The 14,482-nt window shown below is 44.5% G+C and overlaps 1 protein-coding gene across 5 annotated transcripts in view; it reads left to right on the top strand.

Moving 5' to 3' along the window:
* Positions 1–4,554: 4,554 nt before the first annotated feature.
* Positions 4,555–14,482, top strand: part of ankrd6b (ankyrin repeat domain 6b) — a 40,624-nt gene continuing 30,696 nt past the window's right edge. For all 5 annotated transcript variants that reach the window (XM_078275432.1, XM_078275431.1, XM_078275434.1 and 2 more), the window contains exon 1: positions 4,555–4,738. The gene's annotated coding sequence lies outside the window, so the exon portion shown is untranslated. The remainder of the gene's footprint in view (positions 4,739–14,482) is intronic.

Raw genomic sequence — 14,482 nt, 5'->3', positions numbered from 1 at the left:
CACTCTACTGCTGGACTCACTCTACAGCTGGACTGACTCTACAGCTGGACTGACTCTACAGCTGGACTGACTCTACTGCTGGACTGACTCTACTGCTGGACTCTACTGCTGGACTGACTCTACTGCTGGACTCACTCTACTGCTGGACTCTACTGCTGGACTGAACAGCTGGACTGATTCTACTGCTGGACTGACTCTACTGCTGGACTCTACTGCTGGACTGACTCTACTGCTGGACTCACTCTACTGCTGGACTGACTCTACTGCTGGACTCACTCTACTGCTGGACTCACTCTACTGCTGGACTGACTCTACTGCTGGACTCACTCTACTGCTGGACTGACTCTACTGCTGGACTGACTCTACTGCTGGACTCTACTGCTGGACTGAATATCTGGACTGACTCTACTGCTGGACTCTACTGCTGGACTGACTCTACTGCTGGACTCTACTGCTGGACTGACTCTACTGCTGGACTCACTCTACTGCTGGACTCACTCTACTGCTGGACTCACTCTACAGCTGGACTCTACTGCTGGACTCTACTGCTGGACTGACTCTACTGCTGGACTCACTCTACTGCTGGACTCTACTGCTGGACTGACTCGCTGGACTGACTCTACTGCTGGACTCTACTGCTGGACTGAATAGCTGGACTGACTCTACTGCTGGACTCACTCTACTGCTGGACTGACTCTACTGCTGGACTCTACTGCTGGACTGACTCTACTGCTGGACTCACTCTACAGCTGGACTCACTCTACAGCTGGACTGAACAGCTGGACTGATTCTACTGCTGGACTGATTCTACTGCTGGACTCACTCTACTGCTGGACTCACTCTACAGCTGGACTCACTCTACTGCTGGACTGACTCTACTGCTGGACTCTACTGCTGGACTGACTCTACAGCTGGACTGACTCTACTGCTGGACTGACTCTACAGCTGGACTCACTCTACAGCTGGACTGACTCTACTGCTGGACTCTACTGCTGGACTGACTCTACAGCTGGACTCTACTGCTGGACTGACTCTACAGCTGGACTGACTCTACTGCTGGACTGACTCTACAGCTGGACTGACTCTACTGCTGGACTGACTCTACTGCTGGACTCTACTGCTGGACTGACTCTAATGCTGGACTCTACTGCTGGACTCTACTGTTGCCCAGAGACCACAGGGGGAAATGAGCTCTGTAGCTAACTCTGGCACATTCACACTGAAGTGGAAACTGAAATGTTGATTAATGTGCACTCTCCCTGAAGAATAAATAAAATATAAAAAAGATGTCTCATTAATAAATCTGTGAAAAAGTGTCCTGAGATAACTCTTGCTATGATTTGATACTATAAATGAAATGGAATAATAGAATTAGCCTAATAAGGGAATAATGAAGTGAAGAGTAAAAAAGTCTATAATTGAAGTAATGAAGTAATTGCAATTTAAATGTTACACAAAGTAAGAAAACTCCCAAAAAGATTTTGATGATGTGACAGCCCTCCTCCTCCTGCTGTCTGGTTCCTTCTCTGGTTTGGGCTGTCCTGCAGGTCCCTGGGCCCAGCCAATCAGATGGCTAAGAGAGAGAGAGAGAGAGAGAGACAGAGAGAGAGACAGAGAGAGCGAGAGAGACAGAGAGAGAGAGAGAGAGAGAGACAGTGGTGCTGTGTATGAAAGAAATCATTTCTGAAAGTTTCACAGCGGTTAGGTTCTAAAGCACGGTGAGATCAAATGTGTTGTTGGGTTTTTAGATGAGCTGGACAGGCACACAGAGCTGCAGGCATAGCCTTAGATTTGGAAACTGTGAGTCTGCCAGGCATTGGATTGTACAGTAGGTCACAGCAGCCTTTCTTTCCAGAGCTGTGGATCTTCATCCACACCCTTCACATGTACCTCTCCTGCAGTCTGTGCTTCATCCTCTCGCTAGGAAACCAACACTGGGAACGCCTCATCTGTATGAGGTCGTAGCTCTTTGCATTGTGGATAGATCCGAGCAGCCCTTAGGTTACTGCAACACATTCCTCTGACTCAGTGATGTTTATGTGTCAGCAGAAGAATCATCAACTGACCGTATTACTGCAGACAATCCCTGCTTCTCCAATATCTGGTTCCATTCTTTGGAGATCTTGTCTTAGGTTGACAGCAAATGAAGAAGAGCACAAAGAGAAGAGAGTGAAACATCCAGCCTACTGCAGACACACCCTTCTTCTCCAGGACGGGGCCCCACTCTGCTCTCCAGGGCTTGGGGGCCGGTACTGTAGAAGGACACAGAGTCACACAACAGGGAATTGCCATGATGTCACCATCCTAGATTAGATTTTTTTTACCCCCTTTTACTCCCAGATGCTCCCAGGTCTCAGATTGACATGTGCTGCAGGCTCTAGTGGTCTCTGAGCAAGCTTATTTAAAAGGGGAGTATGGCTATCTTTTATAGATTTGTGTGGCATTTTAAAACCACTACATAGTGATAGTGAGTGTCTTTTCTAAAGCAAAGTCATTTATGAAAACAAAATAGAGATTGATGGAACTTGCAGCTCTATTACAAAAAGAAGCACAAATACAAATATAAGTGTAAACACACATTATGTAACGTACTACAATAACAGCAATGCACTGGTAAAATGTTAGTTTGGAATTTTTACTTTAAAGGGGCGCTCCGATGTTTCATATGATTGATCCTGTATTCTGTATAATTTGAAACCCAAAAGGACCATTTTTGATTACTTATTGATTTTTTTTTTGATGTATTATTTTTATTTACTTATATATCATACTGTTTTGTTTTAATTAATACATATATATATATATTTTTGTTTTGTGTGTACATGTAATTTTGATACTTAAGTGATGCATGTAATATAAGTGCATACAAGTTCAATCAATACTAGGTTGTTGAATGGTACAGTAATATTGTTGCAGGGGGGAGGGTATGATGTTTATACTTGTAATATTTCTGTTCACCTATGCTTCTGAATTTATGTGCTTTGTACACTATCTCTCTATGTATAAATATCAATAAAAAGACTTGGAGCAAAAAAAGAAAACAAAAAAGGGGCGCTCCCCTGATTTTACAAATGAAGATCAGTTCTCTTCTGACGTTGTATGCAGCATGTCTTCTGTAGCTCTGGAGCAAGTCTGGGATAATAACCCTGATGATGTCATCGGGGGTTATCTGAGCTTACACATTACTAAAGGAAAGTATACAATATGTTATACACTTACCTTTCACACAATTAGCCTACACACTCAAACTCTGAGGCTTTGAGTCTAGTGTGCACTAATTTAAGTATACCCAAAAACATCAGTATTGAAATAAATTAGAAAAGGGTGTGACTTGTGAGACAGCTACAGAAATATTTGGGGGGAAAGTGAGTATAACATTTGTGGAAGAAAAAAGAGAGAGACAGCAAGAGAGAGAGAGACAGAGAGAGAGAGAGAGAGAGAGAGAGAGAGAGAGAGAGAGAGAGAGAGAGAGAGAGAGAGAGAGAGAGAGAGAGAGAGAGAGAGAGAGAGAGAGAGAGAGAGAGAGAGAGAGAGAGAGAGAGAGAGAGAGAGAGAGCCAGAGAGAGAGAGAGAGAGACAGAGAGAGAGACAGAGAGACAGAGAGAGAGAGGAGAGAGAGAGAGAGAGAGAGAGAGAGAGAGAGAGAGAGAGAGAGAGAGAGAGCAAGAGAGAGAGAGAGAGAGAGAGAGAGAGAGAGAGAGAGCCAGAGAGAGAGAGAGAGAGAGAGAGAGAGAGACAGAGAGAGAGCTAGAGCAGAGAGCAAGAGAGACAGAGAGAGAGAGAGAGAGAGAGAGACAGAGAGAGAGACAGAGACAGAGAGACAGAGAGAGAGAGAGAGAGAGAGAGAGAGAGCCAGAGAGAGAGAGACCAGAGAGAGAGAGAGAGAGAGAGAGAGAGAGACAGAGAGAGAGAGAGAGAGAGAGAGAGAGAGAGAGACAGAGAGAGAGAGAGAGAGAGAGAGAGCCAGAGAGAGAGAGAGAGAGAGCAGAGAGAGAGCAGAGAGAGAGAGAGAGAGAGAGAGAGGCAGAGAGCAGAGAGAGAGCCAGAGAGAGAGAGAGCAGAGAGAGAGACAGAGGCCAGAGAGAGAGAGAGAGAGAGAGCAGAGAGAGACAGAGAGCCAGAGAGAGAGAGAGAGAGAGAGAGAGACAGGGAGAGAGAGAGCCAGAGAGAGAGACAGAGAGAGAGAGAGAGAGAGAGAGAGAGACAGAGAGAGAGAGAGAGAGAGAGAGAGAGCAGAGAGAGAGAGACAGAGAGAGAGACAGAGAGAGAGAGAGAGAGAGACAGAGAGAGAGAGAGAGAGAGAGAGAGAGACAGAGAGAGAGACAGAGAGAGAGAGAGAGAGAGAGAGCCAGAGAGAGAGAGAGAGAGAGAGAGAGAGAGAGAGAGACAGAGAGAGAGAGAGAGAGAGAGAGAGAGAGAGAGAGAGAGAGAGAGAGAGAGAGAGAGAGAGAGAGAGAGAGAGAGAGAGAGAGAGAGAGAGAGAGAGAGAGAGAGAGAGAGAGAGAGCCAGAGAGAGAGAGAGAGAGAGCCAGAGAGAGAGAGAGAGACAGAGAGAGAGAGAGAGAGAGAGAGAGAGAGAGAGAGCTGGGCGGCAGCAGCGTCGTCAGTGCGTGTGTTTTTCACGGAGTTTCCTCTCCAACAGCAGCTCGGCTCCTACACTACAGCAGACTGTCGGAGCAGCGAAGCCCTTCTCCGTCCGAGTGGACACTTTCTGACTGACTGACCGTTTCTCTTCGAGGTTAGTCCCTGTCTATGAATATGTAGTCTGTGAATCCACTTGATGTTTACTCGGTTTACATGGCTGCTTTCTGTACTGCGTACTGCGCTGGGACGCGGCTCACTGCAGTTACGTTCCAACTTCCAAAGAAATCTGCAATATTCAAATAATGTAAGTTCTAACTTTTATGTAGCCTAGCCTATGGCTTTATGTTAGCCTGTTCTGGTAAATTAGTTGCGACTGTATGGCTATCACTGTTTCTAAAGTGCAGTTTGTAGTGACTTTATTTAGCTTTGAAACTTCTGCTCCAGTGATCTCCCAATGGTTTGTCTTATTACTAATATTAATAATGTTACTGTATGTATGTGTCTGTGCTGCTCACTGAATGAGCTCTGGAGATATCCTCTCAGTGTTCTCAGGACATGAGGACAGTTACAGATGTTACAGAATAGAGTCGCTATTTAAAGAGCTTTGGTCTGGACCAAGTGCGAAATATGTCTGACAAAAAGAATAAATTAAGCAATTAAAAATGAACCAGGACACATGAGTGCATACTAGCCTGTGATGTATCTGATGCAAATTAGGCCACAGCCTCTAAACAAAATAAGAAAATGTGAAGTGAAATCTCCTCTGCAGCATGGAACTTAGCCTAAGGCTTAACCTAAATATGTAAGTCCATAAGGGTCACTTCCAATTGAGTATTTAACAGTTGAAGATATGAGCTGATTGGGAAAGGCGGCTCAGTAATGTGTTATGATGATAATAGCTCAGCACAGTACACTGGCAGCCCGAAGGCAGAAGCACTGGTTGATGAAGTGCACATTCATTTGAATGGGATTTGTTTCTGAGGCTCCAGTGTCTTCAGGTGACGTCAGGGTCCATGCAGCCTGGAGGGATCCTCACTAAAACCAGGACTCTTTTCGTTTTAGGGTGACTTCCTCCACTAAAGATGAACCTAATGAGACAATGTGGAGCTGGGGTTTTCTGAAACCTTTAGAATAATATAGACTGACAAGAACAGACAGCTACCTGAAACAAAACCTTAAGCACATAGTATTCCCCAGTTCTCAGAGGTTCTACAGTATTAGATGGACGTCCCTGCCTGCTAAATGTCCAAATCTTTCAACACAACTAGTTTGTATAATGCAGGTTTTCTGTAGTCTCCAAACCTGTCTGAGTAAAGGTTACCATGTAAAGTAGTCTGGCCTCCAAAGCGCGCTGGAGGAGGGTCTGGCTAGTCCACACAGCATTCCTGGATGGGAGGTAAACGTGCTCTGGTTTATTGGCATTTCTTTACATCAATCACAATCATCTTGGGCGGGGCTAATCACCAGAGAAAAGCCGCGGTGTCTCCGTAAAATAGTCTCAGGAAGGAACTTGTTTTGGTGGAACATGTGTACGTTCAGAAGTAGTTTTAGTCGTGCAACAGAAAACTCAGATTGGACAGATAGTCTAGCTAGCTGTCTGGATTTACCCTGCAGAGATCTGAGGAGCAGTTAACCATAGTCCTCACAAATCCACCAGAGGTTAGAACGCCAACACAGAGACAGAGGAAGGGGACGGACATCCGGTCTAAATGAGTGAAATCCAGCGGATTTTCTGGCGGCAACGGAGCAATCCCGGAAGTGGACCGTCGTGGATACAGACTACATGTAAAGTGACCACAGTAAATGAAACCAGAACTTGAAAAAACTGAACAGGTAACTTTACCTCTGATGACATCATCAGGGTTATTCCTCCAGAGCCACAGAAGACTTTATGCAGCTGTTCTCTCAGCAGGCTGAGTAGCACCCCTCATGCTGACTAAATGAGCTTTAATACTTTAATATGTAAATAAAATAAGTGGCGTGGCCAGCAACAGAAACAGCACTGTGAAATGATGGCATTATCAGCCTGGTCTCCAGGAGCTACTGAATTCATGTGGGGCTGCAGCTAACTATTATTGTCATTGTCGATTAATGTGTGGATTATTGTCTGGATGAATGGATGAGTTGTTTGGTCTCTAAAATGTCACAAAATGGTGAAAAATGTGGATCAGTGTTTTCCAAAGCCCAAGATGACGTCCTCACATGTCTTGTTTTGTCCTCAACTCAAAGATATTCAGTTTCCTGTCCCAGAGGAGAGAAGAAACTAGAACATATTCACATTTAACAAGCTGACATCACACAAGTTTGATTTTTTTCAACTAAAAATGACTCAAACCAATTAACCAATTAATGTAATAGCTGACAACTAATGGATGGATCTTTGCAGCTCTAGCTGTGAGATTAAGTTATGATGATTCATCCATCTTTCCTGATTTAGTCATTCCACTTTGCTGTTAAAAGCCTACGGTCTCCTGCTGTGTGTGAAGCCTGTGAATGCACCACGCAGTTAGAGTCTGAGCGGCCTCCGTCTGTCTGTCTGCTCGTGTCCCCGGGGAGCTGATAGCGCGAGGTCAGAGGTCACCAGGTGTGTAATGGGCACGTAATGGGCCACAGGGCGGGAAGGGTGGGGGGGGGGGCACTGTGTGAGAGGCGATTATTAGATTTGTCTGTCAGATGGTGAAATGATGCGTGTTGTAATGAATAAAGATGCTAATTCCCATGATGCTTTGTGAGTGAAAATCAATATTAAACGTTAAACTGTCACATTAGTTTAACCATTACAATATATGAAATCTGTGATATTAATGCTGTGTTTCAGGATCAGATATCCACTTTAAAGCCTTTAAGGGGGGGCAAGCTCTGCTTGCTAGAGGCACTGGAGGGGCAAATGAAAGAAAAGGAGCTTTCTGTGGTATGTTGCCTTGCAGGGGCTCTAAATCCCACTGAAGCCTTTAGTGGTAGCTTGAAACAATTAAGTGTACAGCCATGCACACTCCCTCGCTCTTTCTCCCACAATGCATCAGCTGTCATTCAGTTCTCTACGGCCATGCACCGCTCCTCGCTCTTTCTCCCACAATGCATCAGCTGTCATTCAGGGCAAAGGGTTAAACAAGTATTAGTGTACGGTCGCTTTTTTCAAGAGCAATGTAAAAAGAGACAAAAAGCTAGTGCAGTGTGACAGCGCCTGTACTTTATAAGGGGTGGGGGGTGCTCTGCCCCACAGCTGACGCTCAGCTCTCTCCAGCTGGAGATGAGACACCCAGGGCAGCTCCACCTCCTCCTGCTTGTTCTCATGTTCAGTACGTGGGAGACAAACAGAGAAAGACACTATTAATAATGTTTGTCTGGTTATCATTTCTCTGACTGATAACTCCAACTTGGATTTTATTTTCTTAGTTTTTGCTCATCATATTTGTTAGTTACAGTATAATAGCCCTGTAATCATCCAGTTAATGGTTGAGATCTGGAACACAGCAACCTCACTAAGAAAAAGCCAGTTGGGTCAGTTGGTCAGTCCGTGAGGATCATGACCCCCCCCCACGGGGTCCAACATCACTTTGACAGGATGCAAGGTGTTTAACAGAATAGGACAGAAAAAGTGAAGTGTCAAGTCTTGAATCAATAATAATAATACAATGCACTCTTTAAGGCTGATGCAATTGCAATTTTGTTGTGCTTGCATAAGGACAATGATTTTCTTGGATCTTCTTGAATCTTGAATAAAAAAAGTATTTGTAACACAACATTTTTCTTAGGAAATTAGGCTACTGAGTAATTTGTACCCCTTAAGGTCCTATAAAACTTAAAAAATAACAACGCAAGAATGAAAATCTGTAAACAAGAGGTCACAAACCAAGAAGGTGAGGAACCACTGCTCTGAATCACTTTGGAGGTAAAACTAACATGGAGGACACCCTGAATGTGAATAATAATCATACACAATCACAGGATCAGTCTGTAAATGGTGACGGATCCTTACAACAGACAGTTTAGGTAATCTATTAACACTTCACCTTGGTTCTCTCGTTGTACCATTAGACTTCTTTTTAGCACAGGTCAATTATATTATTCCCAATATGATTGTTATTAGTCATTCCTATTGGTGTATTATTACAGATAGGAATGATTGCCAAATCTACAAAAATAATTGTACTTTAACAAAGTGGGAGGGTCCATGTGAGTTTGTACCCCTGACGACCACAGGTGGTCTCACGGTGGTGTTGTGGTAATTGCTAGCCAACGGGTGGGGGACTCATTGTAAGGTCCCCGTCAAAGGATGGAGGCTCTCTCTGCGGAGCCCAGGGGGCCTTTTCTGCTCCGTGCTCCTGGACAATGAAGCCGGGCCCGGGAGGTGATTAGGGCTACCAGACTGGCACAGCTCCTCAACCTCCGAGGCTTTGGGAGGCTTGTCTTCTTTGTTGCGCTGCAACACAGGCCTACTTAACCAAGTGCTTCTCGTACTTAGTACTATATATACTATAAACAATGTGTGAGATTGTTGGTAGTGATGCTCAGGCCTAGTCCATACGTATACTGATAGTTTTATAATGTAGCGTTCTCTATGCGTGTTGGCCTTTAGTTTGATGACCCTGACTATGTCCAAATCAAATTTCATTTGACATACATGTTACATGTCTTTGAGAAATGTAAAGGGAAAGTCAGCTTTAATGACAGGTCAACGATGATTATTTGATGACATTTTAACAGCTGGCCAATATTTTAATATTTTCACCCAGCTGGACATTGTATGCACTAGTGGAAAACCCTGAGCTGGTATTATACAGGAACTTTGATAAGATGTTCTCATTGTAACAGGAACACCAGTGTCTGCAGACACCACACATCATCATCCTGACCATGGGACTGCTCCGAGTTTCCCTGGGAAATCTCTGCACAAAATGCACAAATGCTTGGCAGTGATTAAACAGATAACATAGCCGTAAATATTTGCTCTGTATTCTCTGGGGTATTTATGGCCCATTTTGTCCACCACACATGCTTCTGTCAGCACAGACCTCTATGCCTCGCCCGCTACACCGAGCTAGCACTGAACTGATCTTGGGATTAGTGACGGGGTCAAAGTATTGTTTTAATCTGGTTCTGGCTCTCTGTCCCTAACTGGTGCAGGAAAGACAGATGGCTGAGTTTTGAGTGGAATCGGAGGGTGGGGGGGCCTTCCATTCTGACCACTTTCTTCACACTCATCATATAGTCATATCCCTGATCCCTCACATGCAAAGTGTACAGAGGAAAATAGCTGTGCTGTGGTCTGTATCTGTGTTCCTTCTGCACTCACATTCACTACTTTGGTTTTTAGTGTTGTGATGAGAGAACACTCTCCGACCAAAATGCATCTCCACTCCTGGGGGGAGAGGGGCATCAGAAGACTAATGGCCGTTTTACAGTCGCTGCAGCCGAGCGACCACCACGCGCGAGTATAAACAGTTACGGCACTCCCATGACGTCACACTGACAGGTGGGCTGCGGCGAGTATACCCCACGTTTGACTTTTAGTAGTTTGTATTTATGCAGGACCCCCATCATGCTGGAACTAGACTATCTATACTAGAATATATATTATGCTCTATATCTCATGTATCTAATTATAAGATTAGATTATTTGTAGAGTTTTAGAGTGTAAGTAAACAAACAAAAGTAAATGTATTCTCTATGTAAATTCAAATATTAGGACTGAGCTGTGTGAAATGATCCTACCAGCCTCCTCCAGTTCTACAGCCTTCATATTGCAGCATTGGTGTTAAAAAGTTCTGTGACTGGCTGCAGTCCAATCTTCTCTTCCATTGTCCACTTCCTCTTTCTGCTCCACCCGCTGTGTGTTCTCTATATGCAAGGGACATTTGTTATTTCTGTAATGTCAGCCAGTCTGGAGAAATGCACTATAAGAATTTGAACATATTACAGCTCTGTTATTATTCCTAATGCTGGTGACAACAAGCCAGGGGTTCCATTATCCCGTTCCAAATCTTTCTGTCAAAATGATCTTTTGATGGTGTTTTGAATGTTTCATCCTCAGTGCAGAGGTTGGTTTCCAGCTGGATGTGTAGGCCTCCTCGAGGGAAATTTGATACATTGGTTTCAAAGGTGGTGTTTAAAGTGTGAACAGCGCTTCATTTTTCACCATTGGTAAAGAACATATGATGTAATATGAGAAGCTGGCTTTTTTCTGGGAGGGGGGGTAGTTAGAAGTCTAAGGGCCCTGACACACCAACCCGATTATCGGCCGTCTGATAGTCTGGCGAGGTCAGTGACTCGAGTCTGTTCGGTGTGTTCCGTGTAATTTTTTGGGGGACAATACAGATTAGCGCCGCCTGCTGTTATGGAGACGTATTACGTTTCGCACACGCGCAGAACGTACGCTCAAGTCGGCTTCGCCTCAGTGTGTTTTGAGGCATTTTTTTGGACATCGGGGACCCGACTGATCAGTCCGACTGGCATTACTGCCGACGGTTGGCCGTCTGGTAGGTGTGTAACATTAGACATTAGAAAGCTAAGGCTTTGTCCCCAAAAGTCACCATCTAAGACCTTTTTTTTTATTGCTGGGTCCTGTTACATTTCCCTGCTCCCTTCAGCTAATTATTTGTAGACTGTAATCCAAAACCTATTATCTGGAGCAGTTTGGGGAGTAACTAATGGAAAGCAGAAAAAATGCAACACAACATTCCTTTTCTGTCATGTAGGTTAAAGGCCGTTGTTTGCTTGGGGTCAGTGAGCGGCTCACATCACATCACTTCCTCGTTGGCCAGATCTGAAATCCTCACACCCACAAACGTGAATGAAACCTTCTGTGGTTAGGGCTTTGAATGGGCTGCTGTTGGAGATGTTGACAGGCGGGCACTAGCAGCTACATTCCTGGCATGCTTTGGATATCAACTGCTGATGCACAGCTGCCTGCTCGCTATCAGTCATGGAGGCTGCTGACAGCTGGGTTCAATGCAGCATGGTGAGCAGAAAGAAGAAGACACACCATGGGCGCCATTGACTCAGCATTACTAAGCAGCTAAACACTGGTTTGAAAGGTGTAATTCAGGGCTGTCATAGTGTTGTGGAAATTTGATTTAGCTGGCAGACTTTCTGAAACTTCATCTCACCAAAGACACACACCATGTTAGTCCTGATATTACATAATGTGTAACAATATTAACAGACATTATTGTTACAGTAAATATTGTTCCAGGGTTTAGCGGCATGTCATTTCTTTGTTAAATTATTACAGCTACAGAGAACAGGTATGTCACTGAGGTTGTCATGTGGGCACCCCTCCATCCCAGTTGTTTCTCTGAATGAAGCCCATCACACCCCCAGCAGGCTGAACAGCAATATTCAGAGAAGCAGCTTTGACTCAAACGTTTCCTGGTTCACTGAGCCCCAACAAACCATAGTCTAAACACAAGAAGAGGCTTACATGTACAGTACTTACATTACATTAGCCTCATGTTACCGTGTCTCCACAAAAATTAGCATTTCCTAGGATGGCCCGCCCTACTCTGCCTTACTCTGCCTCTGATTGGCTTACCCTGGTGTTGTTACTCTGACTCTAACCAATCTCCCTCCTCATGCCCAAACCCTAATGTATCCAACCAACGAAGGCAACGAGTACTAGCCATCCTAGGAAACACAAATTTGAACTCCCAACGGTGTAGCAACACTGACACAACGTCCTCGTCTCCTACATAACTGTCTCTCCACTGCTGTTGTAGCTGACGGGGATAGTTCCTGAGTGCAGGGGGTTCTGCCAGCTCCGAGTCAGGTGAATGACTTGCACACCAATGTGCTTGTGCTAACCTCAGCATATGTTGCTAAAGGGCACACAGTGGTACCAATACATGAGCCGTGATCAGTGATAAGTGATCAGCTCCATGAACACTGGGAGTGGGAGTGTGTCTGAAAGGTTATGATCTTTTCTATGTGTTGTCTACACTTGAAGGTGCTCCAAGCGATGTTGGGTGACGTTACTTCTTGTTGACGTTCGAAGTATTGTCAAACAAGCTCGCCCCTCCCTCCTCCTCATCCCGTCCCCCCCCCCTCCCTTCCGCAAACTAACCCCCCTACCCCCACCCCAAAATCCTTCTTGTTGGTTATTGGCTGGAACGCTGGAACACTGTTTGTTATGTTTGGTGGTACAGGTTGGCCAGTTTGTTTTTGTTGTCGTTTGTGGACCGCATTTTTTTTAGTGTGTTCAGGGGACAGGCAACTATCAGATAGTGAGGAGATGTTTTTTACAGTGTGTCCATGTGACAGACAGCTAGCAGATAGTGAGGAGATGTTTTTTACAGTGTGTTCAGGGGACAGACAGCTAGCAGATAGTGAGGAGATGTTTTTTACAGTGTGTTCAGGGGACAGACAGCTAGCAGATAGTGAGGAGATGTTTTTTACAGTGTGTTCAGGGGACAGGCAGCTAGCAGATAGTGAGGAGATGTTTTTTACAGTGTGTTCAGGGGACAGGCAGCTAGCAGATAGTGAGGAGATGTTTTTTACAGTGTGTTCAGGGGACAGGCAGCTAGCAGATAGTGAGGAGATGTTTGCTGTATGTGACCAAAACTGTTGTAGCCTAAAAAACGCATCACATTGCTTAGAGCACCTTTAAGGTGTAATACAGGGGAAGGCTGATAGAAAGCTGTGAAGGGTGTGACCTCTCATCCTGTCCTCCTTGTGTCAGTGTTTGCTCCAGGCTTTATAGCTGCCATAATCTTTCCTGTGCAATTCATCCTGCATGCACATATCTGTTTAGTGAAAGGTGTAATTATAAAGTATATAGTGTTCATTCAAATTTATTTGAGTCTATATAGCTATTTATGTTTTTTATCGTTTTTCATTTTTCTCACTCTGTCACTTTTTTCCCGAGTGTAAACTCTTGAGCTGCTGTAACGGGTAATTGTCCCTGGTGTGGGATGAATAAAGTTTGTCTTATCTTTAACCAGGGTTCCAGTTTTAAAACAGAAGTACTACTGTATATACAAGTACAAGTTTCCTTCTGAATGTAGCACACATTTTAACCAAATTTCCAGAAAACCGACCAAGGAAAATGTCAATTAACATGCCTTTCTATCCATGACACTTTTCTAAAAGGAAATCATTTAAATTAATTTAATTAATAATTATGTTGTGGCACTCAGCGTACTTTTTCAGAAGTATGACAGTACTAATGGGCCCATTTGACCTCCTCGCAGCCACTCCTGTCTCACACAGTATGAACCCATTATAACATACATACAGCTCTACTGCTACCACATTTCCCTCTTCTTTGTAATTATGGTCACTGTAATACAAAACATATATCAGAAAAAATGCCTTTCATCTCCCCAATGGATTGCCCTCTTTTTCCACAGAGGAAACAACCCAGATATGAAGCGGTGTGTCTGCATGGGAAGGCGGTTGTTTTTCTGGAGTGATCAGGCTAACAGTTTTCTCCAGGGTCTCCTCCCTGAGCCTGGTGAAAAGCAAGGGGTACCATTTCTTGTTTTTTTAACAGAGTTCCAAAAGTTTGCACAAAAGCCCCGTTGCCTAGCTGCGTGCGAGGAGCCTCGCTGCCACTGCCAGGCCGGCTTTGTGTGCGCGGGTCTCTGAACAGGATCTTGTGGCTAATCAACTGGAATGCAGTTGGGGAGAGGATTCCCCCCTCGCTTAATCGTATTCAGTCTTCAGCTGGCAGGAGAGAGCCTTTCAAACGTTACCATAGTGCATTAGCACCCTTTTCAGCTCAAGTGAATTGACCTCCTATAGTGAGGTTTGCCATGCTTTCTTTGGCATCCCACTTTGTGTGGTCTAATTTCCAATTTTGGGAAAGTGTTTCATGGATATTTGCCGGACTGCAGATTCCTGTTTGATGGAGCACACTGCTCATCTTCCCTGATGCTCAAGAGGCCAAATATTATACTTC

This window comes from Sander vitreus, chromosome 18 (genome assembly GCF_031162955.1).
Source record: "Sander vitreus isolate 19-12246 chromosome 18, sanVit1, whole genome shotgun sequence".
Taxonomy (NCBI): domain Eukaryota; kingdom Metazoa; phylum Chordata; class Actinopteri; order Perciformes; family Percidae; genus Sander; species Sander vitreus.
This window is presented reverse-complemented; position numbering and strand designations above follow the sequence as displayed.